This window comes from Hetaerina americana, unplaced genomic scaffold, assembly GCF_022747635.1.
Source record: "Hetaerina americana unplaced genomic scaffold, ioHetAmer1.1.p SCAF_13, whole genome shotgun sequence".
Taxonomy (NCBI): Eukaryota; Metazoa; Arthropoda; class Insecta; order Odonata; family Calopterygidae; genus Hetaerina; species Hetaerina americana.
This window is the reverse complement of record NW_027286403.1, coordinates 9,241,625-9,262,617: the sequence shown is the minus strand read 5'-3', so window position 1 is coordinate 9,262,617 and position 20,993 is coordinate 9,241,625. Positions and strand designations below refer to the sequence as shown.

Sequence of the window (20,993 nt, the reverse complement as noted above, 5' to 3'; positions counted from 1 at the left end):
ATTTGAAGAAGCCTTACGTTTTCTCATCTTGAAATATCTGGGCCGTCCTACATTTCTTGCGATTTTATTTACGGCTTCAAGGAAACTATTCGACCCCCTCACTGCATTATATCTACTGCGGAACTGAAGATTCAGTGATTTGGTTTTCTCTCTCGCAATTTGCTACCGCACTAAAATATGGGGACACTAAAAAATGGCTGCATATTATATATATATGTATATATAATATATATGTATATATATATATATATATATATATACATGCACACATAGTAGTAGTAGTTTTGAGGGGAGGCGACCGACAGCTAAGGTCATTTGCGCCATAGGGTAAGGACAGGAAAGGATGAAGGGTGGAGAGAAACCCGGCGTCGGCATTAGCCTACTCTTTACGAAAGGCGCCAAGGGGTCCGCGGCTTAACGTCCCATCCGACGGACGGCGTACTCACTCAAAGTGCCCTCCACAAAGCCCCTCAAGTAGGGATCGAGATACCTCTGAAAAATATTCAACACCGCCGGGATTTGAACCCGCGCCCTCAGGTTGGGAAGCCAGTACGTTAGCCCCCGCACATGCACACATACATATATACATACATACACACACACACACATATATATATATACACACACACAAATAAATATATTTTCTTTATGTATATATATATAATATATATATATATATATTATATATATATATATATATATATATATATATATATAATATTATTGATTCAATAAAAGTGACTCCTTTTACCCTGATGAAGGTGGCTGGGTCCACCAAAATATCTAAGTGAGTTCTGTTTGTGTTTTGGTTAATCTTTTTATTATATTTCTACTATGATTAAGTCAAGATGTGCATCAAGAATTAGTGAACACCGTACAAAACATTTTGTACAGATTTCCAATCATCGTTGCAGAGGATATCCATGTCACTTAACAAAATATTTATAATAACTATATATGGGCCCTCAATCCCGATGAATAACTTTTAGAGTTTTCACTTTTAAGCATTTGAATCTTTATCTTTCTTTTTAGCAGCCCGGCGTACAAAAATACAGGTATATGCTCGATTTTTCCTAATCCCAAATTGCCGTAGCATTCTCATCAAGTTGGACAGGATGAATGGACAGTTTACCTGCCATTATATCGAAAATATGGGAAATTAACGTCAATTCTGCAACAGGATTACTGTGGTAATTTGTTTAATATATTTTATCATATCTTTCCCTATGAAATCTTTTGAAGAGAAGTGACGTTTAATGAAATGTGAAGTAGGCCCTGTAAATTTAATTACTGGTCGTATTTGTCTTTGATCTGTATTTATTTTCCAGAAACTCTCATTGTATGAACATAATTGGCACGGATGGTGAAGCTGGGTATTTGAAGGCAAACGTATCTATTATAAAACTGAAGAATGCGCTTATTCTGTAATTTGAATTGGAGGTTTAATCGAGGTTTCTACAGTTACGCGAGGACAAAAATTAGCATCTTTGTATGTTGATTGAAAAATATTTTCCACATTCGTTTATTGTAAAACTTTACCGGTCACGACTTTTTCGCAGCACCATCGAAATTATCATCTTTTGATAATGTTATGAAAGGGTTGAAACCGGCATGCTCTTACGGTAGGGGATAAATGTGGAAAATTGCCTAGTGTTTCTCAATCAGCATGAATAAATTCCACAGCATCGCAACGTGGTTATTGTTTTCCCGTTGACTGTTGCCGATTTTTGAATGCGCTACACACCATAACGTCTCCCGGTGGTATTTGTGTGAAGCATCATTAATCGCCATCATTTTCGTGAAATAAGAATCCATCAGAAAACCCGCAAATCCCCGTTTTTTTTCTACCGTTTCTTCATCAAAGTTCATTTTGAATATGAACTAAGGAGATACTCTTCCTTTTTATTCTAAAGGAAAGCTCGTAAATGATTCCGGAGGACCTTAAAATTTACGGAAGGACTTTCGTCGTTATTTGGTCCAAAAGATTTTTCAATTCATTCTTGATCCACTGTGCCCCTCATTGTTGAGTCGATTTGCGTGATTGCTTCATTTTTCGACGCCGTGGAGGAGAGTTTGGGGAGGTCTGTTTGAGTGCGAACTTAGAACACATCAGTGGATCACCATGATTGACATGTTTGCCGGATGGAGGGAGGAGAGAAAGCAAACCCCTCATCCATTTTCAGAGCTAGAGACGAGTGCTGCAGCCGGAATGATTGCGAAATGTTTGAAGGAAATTGAATTCCACGATATCAGGTTGAGCATGGCGTTGAAATGCGCCTGAAAAAACCAGGCGTCGCATAGAATACGTTCTGCGCTTCAACTGACCTGGTTTTAAAATGCAACTCCGATTATTTATAGACAGTGTGCGTTGATTACGTAAGTTTTATACTCCGTGAAAATAAACGCGCATCAGCCGTAACTTATTAGAGACATGTGAACAATACAAAGCAACATTTTTCCCTGCGCTGTTGTATTCTCCAGCTCGATACGAGTATATTTTCTACCACTATTCTATCAAGCCTGCCCACAATGACTGTTCTCTTCCTCTACCCTAACACGCTTGCCCAATATTCTCCCTTCCACCGGAGTCTGCAACACCCCACTATCTATAATAATCTACCGATCCACTTTTTCTGAGCTCTTCGATTCCCACGCACGTAACTACCTTCCTCTCTTCCTGCACTTTCCAACACATCTATCCATAATTTATTTTCGTCCCTATTTAGCTAATTTTTCCATCCACCCATTTCCATTTCATTTTTTATACTAATCCAAAAACCCTCCCATTACCGTTCATCCAATTTCCTTAGATTTATTGAGAGATTTGAATTTATTGATAGAGGGACCTAGTCCCCTCATATTTCCTCGGTCGTCTAATTGAGTTGTTGTTGTGGTTAGCGTGCCAGCTTCCCACTACGGTGGCCCGGGCTCGAATTCCAGTGGTGGCTGAATTTTTCAGAGGCGTCTTTTGGAAAGAGGATGATAATAAGTAGAGTGCTCTATAAGGTCTTTCGACTTTTTGTTTTCAAAGAGACTTTTCAAGATATCTTTGCAAGCCTAAAATGGTTTGATTGTTGCCCACCGACGACAGCAAAATTATGCGGAATTTTTGCCCCACCACCACTTATTCTTAGCAAATAGGACTCTTGAATATTTTTTCTTGCCAATGACAGAAATTCGGCATATAATTTGAGTTTTTTCAAATAATTTCTTGGCAGCATATTGGGTAGTTACATGAAACAGTTTCTGGCGTCACTTGGTGGAAATTCGTCATGTTGAAATTAAATTTAAAATACTTCGCCTTTCCACATAAACCACTTTTATTACGACCTAGGTTTCGTTGTGGTATAACATCATCAGGTGATGATGATGATGACCTGATGATTTTATACCATAACGAAACCTAGGTCGTAATAAAAGTGGTTTATGTGGAAAGGCGAAGTATGTTTAATTTAATTTCAATAGGGTAGTTACTTTGAAATGAGATACCTATTTTTCTTATGCAATGATATTTAGTTTTTTCAACGATATCCAGATGTCTTACAGAAATAGTCGTATATACGTACGCCTATTTTAATTCTGAGGATTCGGTAATTGGAATGACGATACGGGCACTTGAATTAGTCTAAGTAACTCCTACGCAGAGAAGACTAACCGAATAACATGGTGTTCGTGACTAACAAAGACTACGGTTTCTTGGAAAACGAGGCAAAGAGCTTCAATAACCTAAATGTAAGCTCTAGCCAGTCTCTCGAGATTCTAATTTGTGAGGAATGACAGCTGAATGGCACAGTAGGAACTTACTTCCTGGACACAAGCTGCTCGGATACTAGCGTGAGCTCCTAGAAAGGAAAAACTCAATTTTTGAAAAATCTCTTTGAATTAAATGATCATGTTAAAGTATGTGCAGCTCACGTCCAACGATGCAGAATAGTCTTTTTCTTAGTACATCGTGCTTATTGCCCGGCGAATTAGCTTAACGATGGAAAATATCGAGATGCATGTAGTGATCAAAGTATGTGTCAAGAGGTGCAAGAATGATCCGATTGGGAGGGACGGAGGGTCTGCGTAGGTTCTCGGTTGAAACTAGTAGCTACCAGTGTATTTATTTGTTTGATGATCCCTTTTGTCAACTTCTTGATACCTCTTCTTCAGTTACCAGTGAAAATCTTTCACCTATCGCAACCGTAATTAACCATCACGTCTCATGTCAAATACAGCCGCTGGACAATTTTAAAATGTTATACCCCAGCTTCTTAGGGCATTTTTCAAAAAGTGATCGAGGAAGTGGTAAATATTACTCCATGAGTAATACTTAGCCATGAGCTTCTCAGTCTAGCCCTTCTCTTCTCAAACCAGTCATTCGTCTCTTAATGTATCTGTTCGGTTATTTGATTCTCTTCCATTTTCTCAATTCACGAAAGAAGCATAGCACATTTCATTCCTCCTTATCTACTACCCGTCCATCTAACCCGCATTCATTTGTGTCCCAATCATTCCCCGCCCATCACTCATATCTTACTGCAAATAATTTTCCACTATCACATATCCACGACACCTTATATTGACATTCATTCTGGAGCATACACGTATCAACCCCATGCTTTAATACAGAGGAGTTTGCTTTTATGCACCGACATTTTTGCCGCCATGGACAGTCGTTTCTATACACTTTTTGAATACTTCCACATATTTCTACCGGCTGCACGGGTTTAATTTATATACAAAGAATTTTTTGATATGACTACTATATTCGATTCCCGCTGCACGAAGGACGTGATTATAGGTCATCGAGGGATAAATCATACATATTAGGGTGTTTTATTATCCCATATAACCCTCCCCCTTTGAACTCCTTCATGTAGTGGGGGTGGTAATCAAGTTCGTGATTATATGCCAAATTAGGAAGGAGATGCAACATTGTTGTTGGAACTTCTCATTGTTGTAAGAAAGATTATTTTTCGCATCTCCAATCGGACGTTTTAATTAAGTCTAAAGAAGAACAAGTCGTAGCTCGAAGCCTTTCATAGTTTTTCAGATTGAAAGTATCACCTAGTTTCTGGATATTTCAATTGGATCCCGGTGAAAAATTTGCATTCTTAGGAAGAGAATATACAGTATTATAAATTACAGATTCAGGTCTGATGGGGTGGAATTGTTCCATAATAACATATACGAAAGCTATTACAATTTTCCACGAAGTAAAAATTAATTCACGACCAGTTTCGATGCACATCATTTTCAAATGGAGCTCTTACTGAAAAATGGAGCTTCACTCGAAAATAATGTAGTGCATCGAAACTAGTCGTGAATAAATTTTTATTCAGTGGAAAATTGTAGTGGTCTTCTTCCCTGTTAATAAACAGCATTGTTGGAATTTAAGTCAGGTGGAAGCCAGCGCTTAGCTAGCTTCAGGTTTTCGGGCATCTTCATTAGTATCTTGTAATTAATTCGTGAAAATCTTTATTTTCAACAAACGTCTATTTGCGGATTTCACCTTTTTAGAAATGAGGTACATGGAATGGCCATTTGAGATTTTGAGAGGTCGACACCATTACTACCCAACAATAGTAGCGCTCTGATAGATTTATTTACCCAAGAGATTCTATGACTGCATAGTTTAGTACGTATGTGTATTAAGGGTAGCTACGGACAAAATTCATGTTGGACCGAAAATAACTTTTCTTCGAATTACATAATTTCTTTCTATTACTGATATACACTCGTATTTATCATCAAGGTATCTGCAGAGCAAGGGTGAGGAAAAATTAACGAGTAAGAGTTGTGGTTTACTATGCATGCACTCATGATATTTGAATGAGTGTCGGTAGTCACTAAGTGGGTAGTTCCTTGAGGATTAATGGTGTAGACCGACGCCCCAGAAAACTCATCGAGGGCGTATTTATTTTGGATGATGGAGTATTTGAGGAAGGCGCGAAGGTTACTTTGAACGGCCCATTTGAAAGAAGGCTTCCCAAAGTTTATTCAAAACATTTCTTGGCTCCTAAAATAGATTTCGAACCCCAATTACAATGCCATAATTCGTAAATGAATGTCAGGGAAAAGAACTTTTTCCCTAAATTCATTTCCACAGCTGTAAACCACCAATTACTGGTATGCGCTTAGCGACCGAAACCTCGTTCGCACTCTAAAAATAAATTTTTATGAAAAGTGAATAGCAATAACTTAGTAATTTCCACTGATTTTTTTTAAAAAACGACCTGTTTCGTCGAATAGCCGGTATCATCAGGAACAATATAAGGGACTTTTTGACATTTATAAAAATATTTATGAAAATCTCGTTTATGAGTTTAGGTTTGTATATGCATGGATGTGGCGGCAGGGGTTTTGGGTGAATTGGAGGTGTGGTGTAGAAGTGGGATGGGAGAACTTGGAAGAAAGGGAGGGGGAGGATAGTGTCCAACCAAGGAAGGGGGGAGTGGCAGAGGGTATGGGTGAAGTGCAGAGCGGTAGCCGCGAAGGGTTGAGTTGACTCTCCGCAGGGGGTTGGTGGTGGTGCTAGGTAGGGGAGAGGTAGATAGGAGATTACTGGGTGTTAGGGACATCAAGGAGAGGGGAATGTAAGGAAAACACATTATCATTAACCAGGAATCCATTCTCAACATTTTTCCTTATCTCCAGTTGCTCTAAGAAGTCCATTCTTCGGCCCTTGGTTTCACTATGGGTGACTTCGGGTGTAAAATCCCTCGTGAGTCCTTCTTCCCACAAATGTTTGGCAAAGAAAGTTTGTGATAGAATGGTTTCAGGCGTCACTTTGTGGAAGCGATTCATTTCAGAAAATAAATACTTGGTTTTTCCACGCATGTTTTTTATTAAACACGACCCGGGTTTCGATTTACAAACCAGATGATGACTTTGTAAGTCGAAACCCGGGTCGTGTTTAATAAAAAATATATATGTGGAATAACCAAGTATTTATTTTCTGGAAGGATTGTGAAATATTTTCCGTGAGGAAGCACCGTTTGTGTTCTTCACTTCTAACCTGAAATGATCTTTCAGTCTGCCCTACATAAATTGCGTTGCATTCTTTACGTTGCAATTTATAAACACCGCTTTTTCATTTTGTTTAACTGGTTCTCAAATTTCTCATTTTGTTTAACTGGTTCTCAAATTTCTTTTTCTGCAAAAAGCCACTTTATACTGATCCTTTGCAAAAACACTGGCCACTCTACGGGGAATCTCCTCTAAAAATGTTAGTTTTTACCATTTTTTTCCTCTTTTTCTCCGTCTCCATCCCCGTTATAAATAAGTGAATGTGCGTATTAAGGGCGTTTTTTGGGTAAAAGCTTGTTTATGAGTTTAGGTTTGTAGCCGTTGTTGGAAGCAATACATTTGAAGGCTTTAAGTTCCCGATTGAAATAGTTTACTTAACTGGGGATGTTAATCAGTCTATTTATCAATTGAATGAACGGCGGGGCTAGCTTCTGAGAGACGTGATGGCGGGAACTGTAGCAGATTACTTGGCCTGTGGAGGTTAATTTTCTGAAAACTGCAAAGTAATAAGCATTTCCACCAGTGTTTATTTTGGCATCCAGGAAATTTATGCAAACATTGACTCCTTTCTCAAACGTAAAATGAAGGCCTTGACATAATGAGTTTAGGGAGTTCAGAAAAATGTCAAGTTGTCGATCAGTTCCGGTCCACACCCATATATTGTACTTGATGATGCCGACTATTCGACGAAACCGGTCGTTTTTAAAATAAAAATCAATTTAATAAAAAATCAACAAATTTATTGTTATTCACTTTTCATCATGAAGTATCATCAAGTTGAGCCGAAAACCCATGAATTCATAACTTTTCATCCTCTAGCCGACATGCATAAATTTTGCGAACGGGGTGAAATTCGATAAAAAAAAGTTTTTTCTCTTCTGGATTTAATTGTAACTCAAAGGAGGACATGCAAAAATGATCAGAAAGCGATCCACTGTAGGGAGGATATTCTATCTCAAGCTGCTTTTAGCGCCAACATGAAGCATCGTATTGAGTAACAGGAAGCTTCGGGAAACAAACTTGACCATTATTCACCTTCCTCCAATTACCCAGTATCATCGCTAAGATTTTATTTTTGCACCGCTGTCTTATTTGCGACCCGTCACATATTCGGACCATATTTGATGCTCGTCTCTTTTGACTCCGTTCCAAGAGTTCCTTGCCCCCTCTCTGGCTCATATTAGAAATTTCATTCATAATTCCCAAATACATTTATTAATTATTGTCAAGTATATGATTCTGAGTCAAACTAACTTTAAACCTGAGTCGCTAATTTGAGCAGAAATGCGATTGATTCGTGCCGCTTAGATGTAGCGCAATAAGTAATGAAAATTAAAACTGAGAGGCGTGTCGGTGCATGAAAACGTGAAGAAATTAGAGTAAAATTGAGCTCATCATCGGATTAGTTGCTGATTATTTTGAGAACTTCGATGATAATTAGGACTGCGAGATAGTTACACCTTTGTGTAACCAAATTTGTATAGATGACATGTATTGTGTGATGCTATCAAGCGAATGTTCGGATATTGTGATCTTAATGAAGTAAATTCGAGTCTTTTAATGGTGAAAGTTAAAAATATTTTCACCCGAGGACTACATAGCTTCTCAGACGGACAAACGACCGCGGGAATGAATCTTTCGTTTGTCGCCGTCACTATTTTCTTCCGTATGATTCCTGGTTCGCCCTTGGAGAGAGGATAGCTCATGGCCATACCGTCACATAATTGTTAGTAGGTGTACTCCCTTGTTGCTGATCAGAATGAACGAATTATGACAAGGTTAATTTTTTGTTTGGATCCTAATAATTCTTTTCCGTTCGTCAGATCTTCCATAAGAGCGAGTTCATCTGTAACCCATGACGCCAAAACATGATTTATTATATAAAGCTTAATTGGCGCGTGAAATAGGTGTATAATCTTAATTATTAGCATTATCAATCTGTACTCTCTAATTTTATGGCGCTATCTATATTTTCGGATGCTATCAATGTCTGTAGTGTCTCGATCGTTTTATAAAACCGATACAATTTGTTAAATTCTTCATCACTATATATACCTACAGGGAGCGATGTGGTATTCTGTTGGGTAGAGCAATGGATACTGACCAGTTCAAATTCTGGAATATTATTCGGAATATTATCCTCCAAGTGAATATTTTGGATTTCATTAACCGCCGCTCTGTCATTTAATAAAATGGGTAATAGGAAGAAGATGTGTAAACTATTATTGGCTGTTAAACGAATAAGAAATCAGGTTAATTTCTATAGCCTATTTCTATAAGTACTAATTCTTGGCTATAATTTAACAAATGGGTAAAAGTATATTCATAGCTCCCCCCCGAATTTGAACATTCAAGAATCGTTCAAGGATAATGTGCGCCCGCGGTGATCACTGACGAAAGCAACTAGGAAGAATTCGCCCTGAATTGTGAGGTATTTAGTATAAGGAAAAACTGAAGTGACGACTGAAAATATGGCCCATGCTAGTTCAAATGCAATGCAAATTGCATTTAAACTGCAAATTGCAAATGCAAAATTGCGCGGTTTTATTTTCAACGTGGATTAATTAATTCAAGTCCCACATCGCATCGACAGGCCAGATAATGGCGATAGAATTAAGAGATAGATCATCAAACGGATAGATTCAAGGTTTCAAATTTCCTTCCTTGAATTCACGACCATTTCGCGAAGCCATGAAAGTGCTGAATTTCTAAGGAGGTGAGATCGGTAACACCCATTCATGCATTGTTTGTAAACAGATATTATGTAAATATAAAATTATTAAGCACTCAAGGCACAAGGCTCTAATTTGCTTGAACCAGCTATAAAACTTATTTTGGATGTTTTGAGGTACCGATTAGCGTAACAATGCGATTTGAATTGTTTTTTATTACCAACAAATTAACTAATATTATTTAAACGAAGGTGTGTAGGTGCTTTTATGTTCACACTATTACAACTGTTATTTAATTGCACATATATCAGTTTTTCGTGAGAGCGACGTTTACGATAATCGCATATCTGAATTACCAATCCATCATTCTTCTGGTGGTAGTCTTTCACTATCATTTGACCATATACAAGGTCTGTCCAAAACGTAGCAGGACTGAGTCGATTTAATCAAAACGTATTCCCATAATTAATACATTCACTCAAAAGTCTTCGAAGTAGCACTCCTGTGCGTCCACACACCGCTCCTAGCGGGGTTTTCGCGCTTCGGACGCCTTCTGGAAGGCGGCGCCCGGAATGCTGCTAAGCTCCCTCGACACGGCCTTTTATAACGCTTTGACTGAGCCGTTGTAACGTCCTTCAGCACAGATTTGAATCAGGGGAAGATGAAGAAGCCTGGTGGAACATTGTCTAAAAATTGTGGATCCTCATTCACATGGTCCAGAAGCTCTTGGCAGATCTGCGTGCGAGTTTCCTTTGCTCGTCTGAAAGCACTCGCGGCACATACTTCGCACACACCTTTCTTATACCCATGTTTTCGGTCAAAAGTCGATGCACATCAATTTTAGGGATGCCAAGTTCATCAGAAACCATGCAAACACTTAAACCGCGATCCTTGTCCAACAAAGCCTTCACTCTTGCGAGATTTTCGTCTTTTTTTGAGGTCGAAGGGCGTCCTGAACGTTCGCTATATTCAAACATCTTCTCTACCCTCCCGAATCAACTTGTGTCACTCAAAAACACCCGATCTACCCATGATGTTATCACCATAAGTTACCTTGAGAATGTCTTCCTCCCGTTATAGCTAAGTTTTATGCAAAATTTGATAGCATTGTGCTGTTCCAATAACCGGTTCATGACGAAGCGTACCGAGATCACGTTATAGAGGTTTCGCAAACGAACGATCAACACTCCGCAAAGGGGGGAGCCAAATGCTACTGGCTTCCAGCTTTTCCTTCGACTCTCCCCCCCTCGAACGTAACCAAAGTAACCACCGTCCGTCCGTCTATCCGGGAAAAATAAGTCATACTACTTTTGGAACTAACCTTGTATAGTATCTTGGAATTTCGATTCTAATTTCTCTGAAGTCGAACTCGGGAAGGTCATGTTTAATCGTTGCCATTTTGAAGAGTGCACTAAAGAATGCAAATTTAGAAACTTTAAACAAAATAGCAAACATTTTACATCTTAATGCAACCTGAATAAAACATTTCTCCGTCATCGAAGACGTTTCTCTCCGCCCCATTCATGGTTGGTGTTCCCACTCCGCTTTTGCCACGCCCCAACGGAAGCTTTTCAATGCAAGCGTTGCATTACTTTCCGGACAGCTCAGTTGTAGGTGAGGCTCCCACGAGCAAAGGAATTAAGAGCATCTGGTCAGAATTAGCGTATTTACAATTCCATAAAACTGCTGGAAATGCTTTAAACATAACGTTGATGGAGTCACTCTCTGGCGTGCACAGAAACGCAAGGATTCACACTCCAAAAATCGTCTAGTTCGAAACTGGGAATCGAAGTTAGTCCTGGCGGATGGTTTTGTCACTGTGAAATTAATTCTCGCATATGGAATCGTATCTATAATTCCAATATATTATGGCTACAACGAAACAAAAGGACCGTTTTTGGGGCCCATACGTAGCACCTTTCAGTGGTTTCCTATTCCGAAATCATTATGGTTTAAATAAGGTTTTTGGTCATACATTGTCCACATTTGATTCTCTGTCGTAATTTCATGACCTAATGTGCACTGTGATTTATGTCTATATTCCATTAAATTCAGTTGGATCGCACACCGGTCATATTTACTGGTCGAATTTGAAGGATTAACGAGAAGCGCGGCACACACATTGTCCTGGCGCACCGCTGCTCACACGCGATTTAATTACATTTAAATTTGTACAAAAATATTTTAATGAACTCTTTGCGCCCACAGGGTGTGAAACAGGAGAATGGTGAACTGCAAAAGAGATGAGGTACTGTGAATGGTTGAGCAAACGGCGATAGGAAAAAAGAGGGCCAAACACATATGTATGTGTAATATATATGTATAATATAAGAAAAACTGAAAAGGGATTTATCACGCCTGTGCCATCCATCTACTTAATTATCGCTTCTTGAGCATTTCCATACACACATAAGCATATACAGTGCTCTCAGTTATCGAACAGGTGGTTGGAAAAGACATCATCGATATGAAGGGAACTTACAGACATTTAGGGACCCGAAGGCACTCCCTTAATCGGCGGAGGAATGAATGCCTCCGCCAGTCGAAGTAAACGACTTATTATTAGTTTCGACTTATACTGAATAGGGCGTATGGAATTCCGAAGCTTTAAAACCCTGGGTAACCCTCTTTCGTTACCGTCCTTTATGTGATTCTTTCCTATTTTATGTTCTGACGCCTTTTACATATTGTGTCGCCACTTGCCAGCGCTTTCAAAATATGTATGTATGCATACACATATAACCACAGCTATCAACTCGAAGTCTGGTTTGATAGGTGAAGGTAGAGTTTCGCTTGGTACTGATCACATCGGTACGTGCAACTCGCATTATCAGGGTAGGGGGCGAAATGCTTTCCCTGTGCCGCCCATGGTTTTCAAGGAAGATCTACTATCACTTACAGTTATCAGGATGAGGTGTGACCCTATTTTCTATCAAGCAGTACATAGGGTGGGGTTAAAAATTGAGGAATACATTCATTTAATCAATTTTCAGTAAAGGGTTACGCGTGTGGTAGCCTAGCTACTTCATGCCATGCATAAATCCTAACTCGGGAGTGGAAGTGCTCACTTCTTGCCCTGCTACTATAATATGCTATGCGTAAAACCTGTAATTAGTGAAATTGGCACAGAAAATGATCATATTTTTCATTGCCATTTATGTGCCTGGTTCCTTTTTAAATAGTTAAGTGCACTTGAAACAGTGCTCATCTCTTTAAATGCACCTCTCATGTCATATGCAACTTTGACACTAAAACTTCTCATCAATAACTTTGAATACATGGACAACTCTGACATATCATTTCTTCCTCTGGTTAAAAAAGCGGTACCATCCTGGAGTACATATATCTACTTAGATAAGTGTAGAATTCATCTGCAATATTTGAACATTCTCCACTCTGCCAATTAGGTATGAGAATAATTGTATTCCTATCCATGAGGGTAGCTTCATAAAAACATCCCAGATACCATTCCAATATGCTATTTAGCCCCTAAGTAACGCTGAGACAGTCAGTGTCCTCATTCTTGGCAATGGACTCTCTTGATGTCTGAATCGAAGGTATGTCACAATGAACCCTGCCGGACAATCAAAGAACCTTGAAAACAGTAAAGAATATGTTATAGTGTGAGTCCAATTGGACTGAAGATAATGATGCTGCTTCTATGCTTCCTTCCTAAAATGGTAGACAAAGAGTTATTCTTTCTCTAAAAATTAATTTAATATCCTTTTCAATCTTTGTTCGTTCACACAACTAAAAGGGGGTCCATAATCCAAATCAGACTGTACAAAACCCTAATTTGTTACCATTTCAGAAAGACTTCAATTTATGGTGAACGAAACTAAAATAATTGTGGAGTCATAAACCATCATTGACACGTTATTTGAGGGAGATAATGTCGTTCAGAAGCATGCTAAAAATGCACTATCCACCTAGCCCCTGTGGCACATTTAAGGGGCCTGGTTTTCAGTGCTCAATACTCATCATGATTTCAGGAGTCCTGTCCAAAACTGTTTATAGCTTCCCTAATATTCAGTTTAATGCTAATTTCAGATACGCATTTGCTTACGTAGGTTCTAAATAAAAGAACTGTTGAAACCCGTGCTAAAATTATGTTCAGTGTAATCGTTAGTAGTACTAATAGAGTCGGTCACTCCTGGATGTGACGCCCAACTGCTGAGGGACCTCCTGACCATCAGCATCACACATCTTTGTGACCTCGATGTACCAAGTTTGAGAGCATATAGCTTCCTGCAAAGCTTATTCAATTCAAATTTGACGTCGAATACTCGTAAAATGAAAGACGAGAAAGATTAAAAATTTCAGTAAAAAAATTATATGCAGAAATTTAGTGTTTTCAGGGTAATGAATCTCGTTTTCATAGATCAACGATCAGAATCTGCTCTCCTTAACGTAAGAAGCTATCATCCTAACTGGAACACCGGATGACCATTTATATTTAAAAAGACGCAAAAGAGGTGGTTATTATCAAGGGCCCGATTCTCTAAGATAAGTCAGTTTACGAGTTGTTGTAATCTAAATATGCGGAGTCTGCTGACCTTCTGCTACTTGCGTGAATTTTACCATATATGTTTTTAAAATCAAAGGCTGTTTTCAGAGGACTTGTAGCCGTCAGAAATAGGCCACAGGAGTTCATTTTCATAGAAATGAAGTCAACAGTCTCCATAACGCAACCTTGTGTGAGTACTTTTTATTATAGAGCTGGATGTCATGTAGGGGAGCAAATGAGTTACCTATAAAAACTAAAAGAAGGAAAGTTGGAACCAAAGGAATCAAGGTTTCATAGAGTGAAATTAAAAGTGAAGTGGAGGTTGAACACTCTTAACAAGTGTAAACCGTTCACTTGTGAGTTACCAAGCGTTTGAAAGGTCTTAGATGCTGGGCGAGCGTTGACTCCCTCAAGACAAGGAATGATCAAATGACGTGGAGAGACTCTCGAGGCCCTCTTTCAAGTATTCTGTGCCAACCACAAGTTTTTGACTGCCTTGGCAGCTTTGAACATCGAGTGTTCAATGGAGTTTTGGGAATGAGAACTTGCCCTGCCCGGAACTGAAGAATTCTTGACTCTCAAGAAATGGGAAGTACACACTTTTTGATCTAGTTCAGTTTTGATGGATGGATGAAACCTTTTAGTAGTCCCTTCAATGAATTATTTCCAGCATGTGACTTCCAACACATATATATCAATTAAAACATTATAAAACCAAAAGTTCATCCTTGCATGATCGTAAATTAACCTCATGTTGATATGAAAATCGGGTCGTAAAAGTGAGAGAACATATACTTGAGCCTTTTCTATTACTTCTAATTATGTTGTTCCTGTTCAATAAAAACCCTTCCCCAAAGCTGATTTTTACTAATTCATGGTTGGAAAAGACTTCGTTTCAACCTTAAGTAATGCCAACAATTTTCCATTAATTATTATAAAAAATCAAAGTTGTAGAGTGGGACAGTAACTTGGGGGTTATGCCTAAATGATGGTGTCCAATGATATTTTTTAAAGGATGCCATTTAGGCATCAGCTATGCGAAATGGCATCAGAAACTATTCTGGAAAAGTTACCCATGCTATTTGAGTGTCAAACTGCTGAGCCCATGACATAATGGCATCCTTGTAATAGCATTGGTAATACATTACTCTGTGGTAGTCATTTGTCCAAATTGCCATACAAAAACACACTGTAAACATTAAAATGACAGATAATTTAAGGAGTTGTTGCAGCTGATTTTAATCCACATTCTACGGCTTTAAATAGACGAGTTTTAATAATTGTAAACAGAAGGTCAAAGGATCCATAAAACCATTAAATAGTGTGCAACAAAGATTTTGTCCATTGTCTTGTTCTTTATAGATATTGAAGACTGTGATAGAGGGGAGATACATTAGGGAAAGGGAAAGAAAAGGAGTGGGATACTGGGCAAAATGAAGGAACTATGCATTACTGAAGAAGGGTTTATTGTAGTGTCAGATATCAGGTTTTTTCGGTAAAAGGGGCAGGTAAATGTACCATTATTTAGGCAGTGTCAATCCTAAACCTTCAAACATCCTTTACCAGTGGATTAACAATAACAATCATAACACTGTACAAATCTATACCTATGTCAGCAAGTTGAGGTATACCTTAGATTTCACTGATCTGCAACTTTTAACTCATGAATACACCAAGTTAATAAATATATTCCACATCACATGTCAATCAACAAAATTATCACTACACAAGATTATTTGAAAAGTCTTAATTAAACAAAATTAGGTTGTAATATTTAATGAAATATAGCCCCCTGACATAATCCAATCATATTTTTGCAGAATAAATATTTAATTCAGTTTTTGTTTGATAAATCAAACAAAATTGCATTTTGTACATATGCTACTTTTGCTCACAATAAAATTTACGGCTGAAGATAACTACCAGCAAGTTCTTGGGCAGAAATTCCATGTCAGGAAGCCAGACATTAACTTTTAAAACAATAATAATAAAAACATTTTTATTGTCCACTGATCATACACATCAAGTAGGTCAGGGAATCTTCAAATACAAAAAAAGTACAAAATACAGGTACATTTCAACACTGGGCATGCTTAAAAAAGAATATGTTCATTAGAGTATGTAATAAACACAAGGTACTAAAATTGCTTGTCATTTAAAAATTCATTCCATTAAGAGCATCTTGAGTTTCAATTTTTAAGATAATTCCCATAACAAATCCCAAAATTTCAGAGTTTATGAGATGCCTCCATAGCTTAAGTGACTAAAGCACTCGGCCGGATATAGGTTCGAATCCCAGTCAAGGTGATTGATTTTTACACTCTGAATTTGTTGCATTGATAATTACCATAATGTAAATTTGTCTTAAGCTGTGGGAATTTCGACCGTGCGGTGGCTAATGTACAGGCTTCCCACCGAGAGGGCCCAAGTTCAAATCCTGGAGACAACAAATATTTTTCAGTGGTATCCCGATCATTACCAGAGGTGCTTTGTGGAGAGCACTTTGAGTCAGTATGACGTCTGTCGGATGGGATGTTAAACTGCTGACCCCTTGGTGCCTTTTGACAGGAATAGGCTAATGCCCACGTCGGGTTTCTCTCCACCCTTCCTTTCCCGTCCATTCCTAATGCTGCAAATAACCTTAGCTGTCGGTCGCCTCCCATAAAAACTGCACTGCTTGTCCATATAAAGTACCCTGATCGAAATGAACAAAAAATTCCCATTTAGTTATAAAGACACAATGCTTCAGATTAACCTTAAAAAATAATAATTTTGCAAGATACTCAGCAGGAGAATCATTGGCTTGTTTATGTTGTTCTTTGAAACTACTAGTTACTCTAAATCGTCTAACAGAGTGTATTTTTTTATTGAGCTGGAAACGCGAATAATACTGGCACGATTAAAGGAAAATCTTCTCAGAGAAAGTTATTCTGTGGTCTAGATTTATTAGTACTAAACAATGTTTTCTTTCATTTTCCACATTTGCTGAGTGCTGAGTTCAATCCGGAATAATTGAAAACCCATGCAGCACCCTTATCTAGGATGAGGGTTGTCTTTCCTTGAAACGCCATGTAATTTCTTTTAAATGGTTTACTACCACTCCGGCTAACTACCACTCCGAAGTTGCTTCTACTTCTTGATGCAATTTTATATTGAAATCTTATTTCTTTAATGCCTTGTGACATAAGTGATGTTTGCAAAGGCAAATGGGTATGAATGAATGGGCAATAATAATACTTTACGAAATAAAACCAAATATTACTTGCTTCACGATTTCTTATCAGACTGTATTACCTACCACAAGGTATCCATGATATAAAAATGCTAATTATAAAATGCAAGGTAAATATGAGGTAGAGCACTTAAAAAAGTGAACCAATGAATACATAAATAAAACTATACACTTCAGTGAACATAAATAATTTGCACCTGCTGTTTTTCAATTGCAAGGAACTGTCATTTCAACCAAACGTATTGATTGAAAGAACACTTTTTTCTTTTGTCAACCTTCCATCATTTGAATCGTCATGCATAAGGCATTAACTTCACTCTTCCTTAATTCTTCTGGCATCAGAAACATATCAGAAATACTATTGGTCATTACTGATGCCATTGACAAATGCTGATACTGGCTGCTTTTATGGAATAACCCCCCTTTACTTCTCATGATTTGTTTATATTATGTCAAAATTAACCAGAAAAAAATACCTGGACACACCCTAGCCTTTGATTTAGAAGTTGATGTGAGGGCTGAAGACTCTCATCTCCTAGTTCCTTCACTTTCACTGGCTTCCCGAAAAAAATGAGGCTTACATCACTGTGTGCACATGTATTTACTTGCATAGAAACACAGGCTTATGATTGTAACTGTTGCTTGGTAGTTTTTTCGGAGATACTTCCTAACTCAAACAACTTTTAAATCTCGAAAGACTCTCCATTCTCGGGATGTCACCGCGTAGGTTGTTTTTCTGACAACAGTTGAGCCTGTGTTTCAACGAGCGTCTTCAGGGCGAAGTGCCAGGAAGTTGTTTTGGCCACATTTATATATGTTTCACCTCTCCCTCCCAGCTCTGTGATTGGTCGGGGGTTTCCTGCCAAATCCTTTTCCAGTCTCCTGATAGGCGGTAGCCATCTTCTCTGTTGAAGTTGTCTTTTTCTTTGAGTACCTCGATCGATTCTCTTCTCTTAATCTACATTCCCATATACCTTTAAATCTCATTCATCATGCAGTGAATATATTCTGCACAAGGTAGTACTAAGTTTTGGCAAATTTCATCTGCTCTTCAGAAATATGATGAACTTTATCTGAGAAAAAAGACATTTGAACATAATAATTAGAAAAAACTGTTGAAACTAACAATTTGTGAAAAGTTAAGTCAGTTTTGTGTAACCACGCATCATTATCAGAAACAGCTGTATGCCTCAGTTATTTTTCAAATACATTGAATTAATTGTCTCTCCAAAATTCATATCAATAAGAAAATAAAATTAAGCATCATTAGTTACTGGGTTCAGTATTTCATCCCATTTTTTTAAATTATTACAGGAAATTAAGATGACAAGATTGATTAAGAATGGAAGATTTAATGGGCAATTGAGGAACAAAAGACATTAATTTCAAGAAATCAGTCAACAATGCCACAAAGACATATTTTCCCTTGGAAACAAAATGCAACAGAACTATGCCAAACAACAGAAATATTTACCAGGAAATTATACAATTAGTAAATAATTTGATACCAACCCCACAATAATTAATGTTTGCTGTCAACAGTTCTTGGTAATATAGGTATGGGGGTTCAGGCTTGGGAGGTGTAGGCAATTGCTAACATTTGCCTTTCTGCATCTTCATCACTGACCAAGGTCAGTAAACCAGATATGCAAACATACCATTTTCAAAATAGTTTTGGCTCGATTACCTGAGAACCTATGGGGATTGTGAAAGTTCTATTATTTTTGGAGGGAAGCCAAGGGATTGAGCCGATGCGATGTCATAGTAATGATTATCATGCAAAATGATGTTATGATTAAATGAATAATTATTTTGAAGAATAGATATAACACCATTTTAATTAGCAAAAACAATGGTTTTTGCTAATTAAAATTAGTATTTACCAAAGAATTTGAGCTCAAAAGAAAATTCTAATATCCATAGTTAACTATTTTTACTTTGGTGTGTTATCAGGTAATATCATCACGGTGCTTATGAAAATTGGTTTTTTACATAAGCTACAGAAATCAGTTTCTTCCACAGGATCACACTTTGGAAGGATTCTGTCAAAACCATTAATGACTTCATATTTCTTTCATGCAACAGAAGACCAATCTCACACGGTATTTGGTTGTCTCTATTAGGACAGTGATAATGTTGCGGTAACTATAGCAGAAAGAGGGTTTTCACTATTCAGAAACTCAAAATTTGCACCTCGACTCGATAGAAAACCTAATTATGTAACCTTAAGGTTAGAATTATCATCTAAATGTAACATATTATCAGTGCATTGATAGATGGTTTTTCACCTCCTCCTACCCACCAAAATCATGAGTTGGACGAACGAAATTTTCTTAGCAACATCAACAGAGAGAGTTAGATTTTAAAAGCATTGCATACATGAGCAGCTTGTGAGAAGATACTGGAGATAACAGCGGTGAAGATAGAGAGTACCGCTTAACAACTGACATTTTCAATATGAACTATAGTTTTATTTCATTCAATTATGTTGCAGGGGAATCTTTTCCGTTACTGTTTCCTTCATAGGAAATGGTAAATGTCTTGGTTTAGGCAACAAACATAATTGAAGGGGCTATGCCTAATGTTCCAAATAAGTAAGGGTTTTTGCGAGCAAATCACAATTGTTATTCCGAGTTCAGTCGACTTTTCTTTAATGAAATGAGGAGCTCATAAGAAAGAAATCAATAATGACTTGTCTTGTTCTTTAAGTCTAAATTAATTGTTAACATGTCTCTGGCAATAGTTTCATTTCCATCCACACAGTCATGTATATTGCTTATTCTAATATGCATGCCTGCTTAATTATTCTAATTTTAATTATTAATACATAAATCAAGTGTACATGATTTACTAAGAAATTTCTAGCTATAAATTGAATACACTAAGTGTTTTTCTAGTTTTTTTTCATTACAAGTAAAAAGCATTCCCTCCATAAAAAGTGCCTAAATTGACCCCAAGCCTCATATATGAAGTTATTGTCTTGTTTGATAATTTAATTTCATGGTTATATTTTACTATTTTGAAATGGTTGTGTGGCCTGAATGAATGTGGTACATTGGTTACATTACATTGAGCGAGTTGACTGTTGTACTGTACAATTTCTGTAATTGTGGCCAATTCCCTCTTTCATAGATAACATCAACTAACTAACAAACGTAAAGTTGGAGAAATAATTTCATGAAATTAAATGTAAGCAAATGCTATGTGCTGTCCATCCATAGATTTAAATTTCCTTCGAGATGATGATTTTTGTACGATCTCTACCATAACCAAGTAAATCTAGTATGTACATCGCGTACAAACGCGCGGCACAAACATACCATAAAGTTACAATTTGCAGCATCTTAAATAAAGGTCTGCAATGCGCCCACAATGTTCAGAATCCCGATTGATTTTTTCTTAAGCATACTTATCTTGCCAGATTCATGAGTATGCCCTTACAGTCGAAAAACGTATTTAAAATGCTCTGGAAAAATTCAAGTAGGCCACTCTCATTCAATAACATATTGCCATTCCATAGATATGATAGACATCATAACGAATACTGACAAAGCACACAACACAAGTA

At 37.6% G+C, this 20,993-nt stretch overlaps 1 protein-coding gene and 1 long non-coding RNA gene across 3 annotated transcripts in view; one reads left to right on the top strand and one right to left on the bottom strand.

Annotated features, from left to right (window-relative positions):
* LOC139686073 (cAMP-dependent protein kinase catalytic subunit 1) overlaps positions 1 to 20,993 on the top strand; it is a 317,835-nt gene that overhangs the window by 243,804 nt on the left and 53,038 nt on the right. The window lies entirely within an intron of this gene.
* On the bottom strand, positions 16,178 to 18,492 carry LOC139686151 (uncharacterized). Its single transcript, XR_011700307.1, has 2 exons — positions 17,902 to 18,492; positions 16,178 to 16,888 (listed from the first exon to the last, which is right to left on the bottom strand). It is a non-coding gene; the product is annotated as an uncharacterized lncRNA (long non-coding RNA).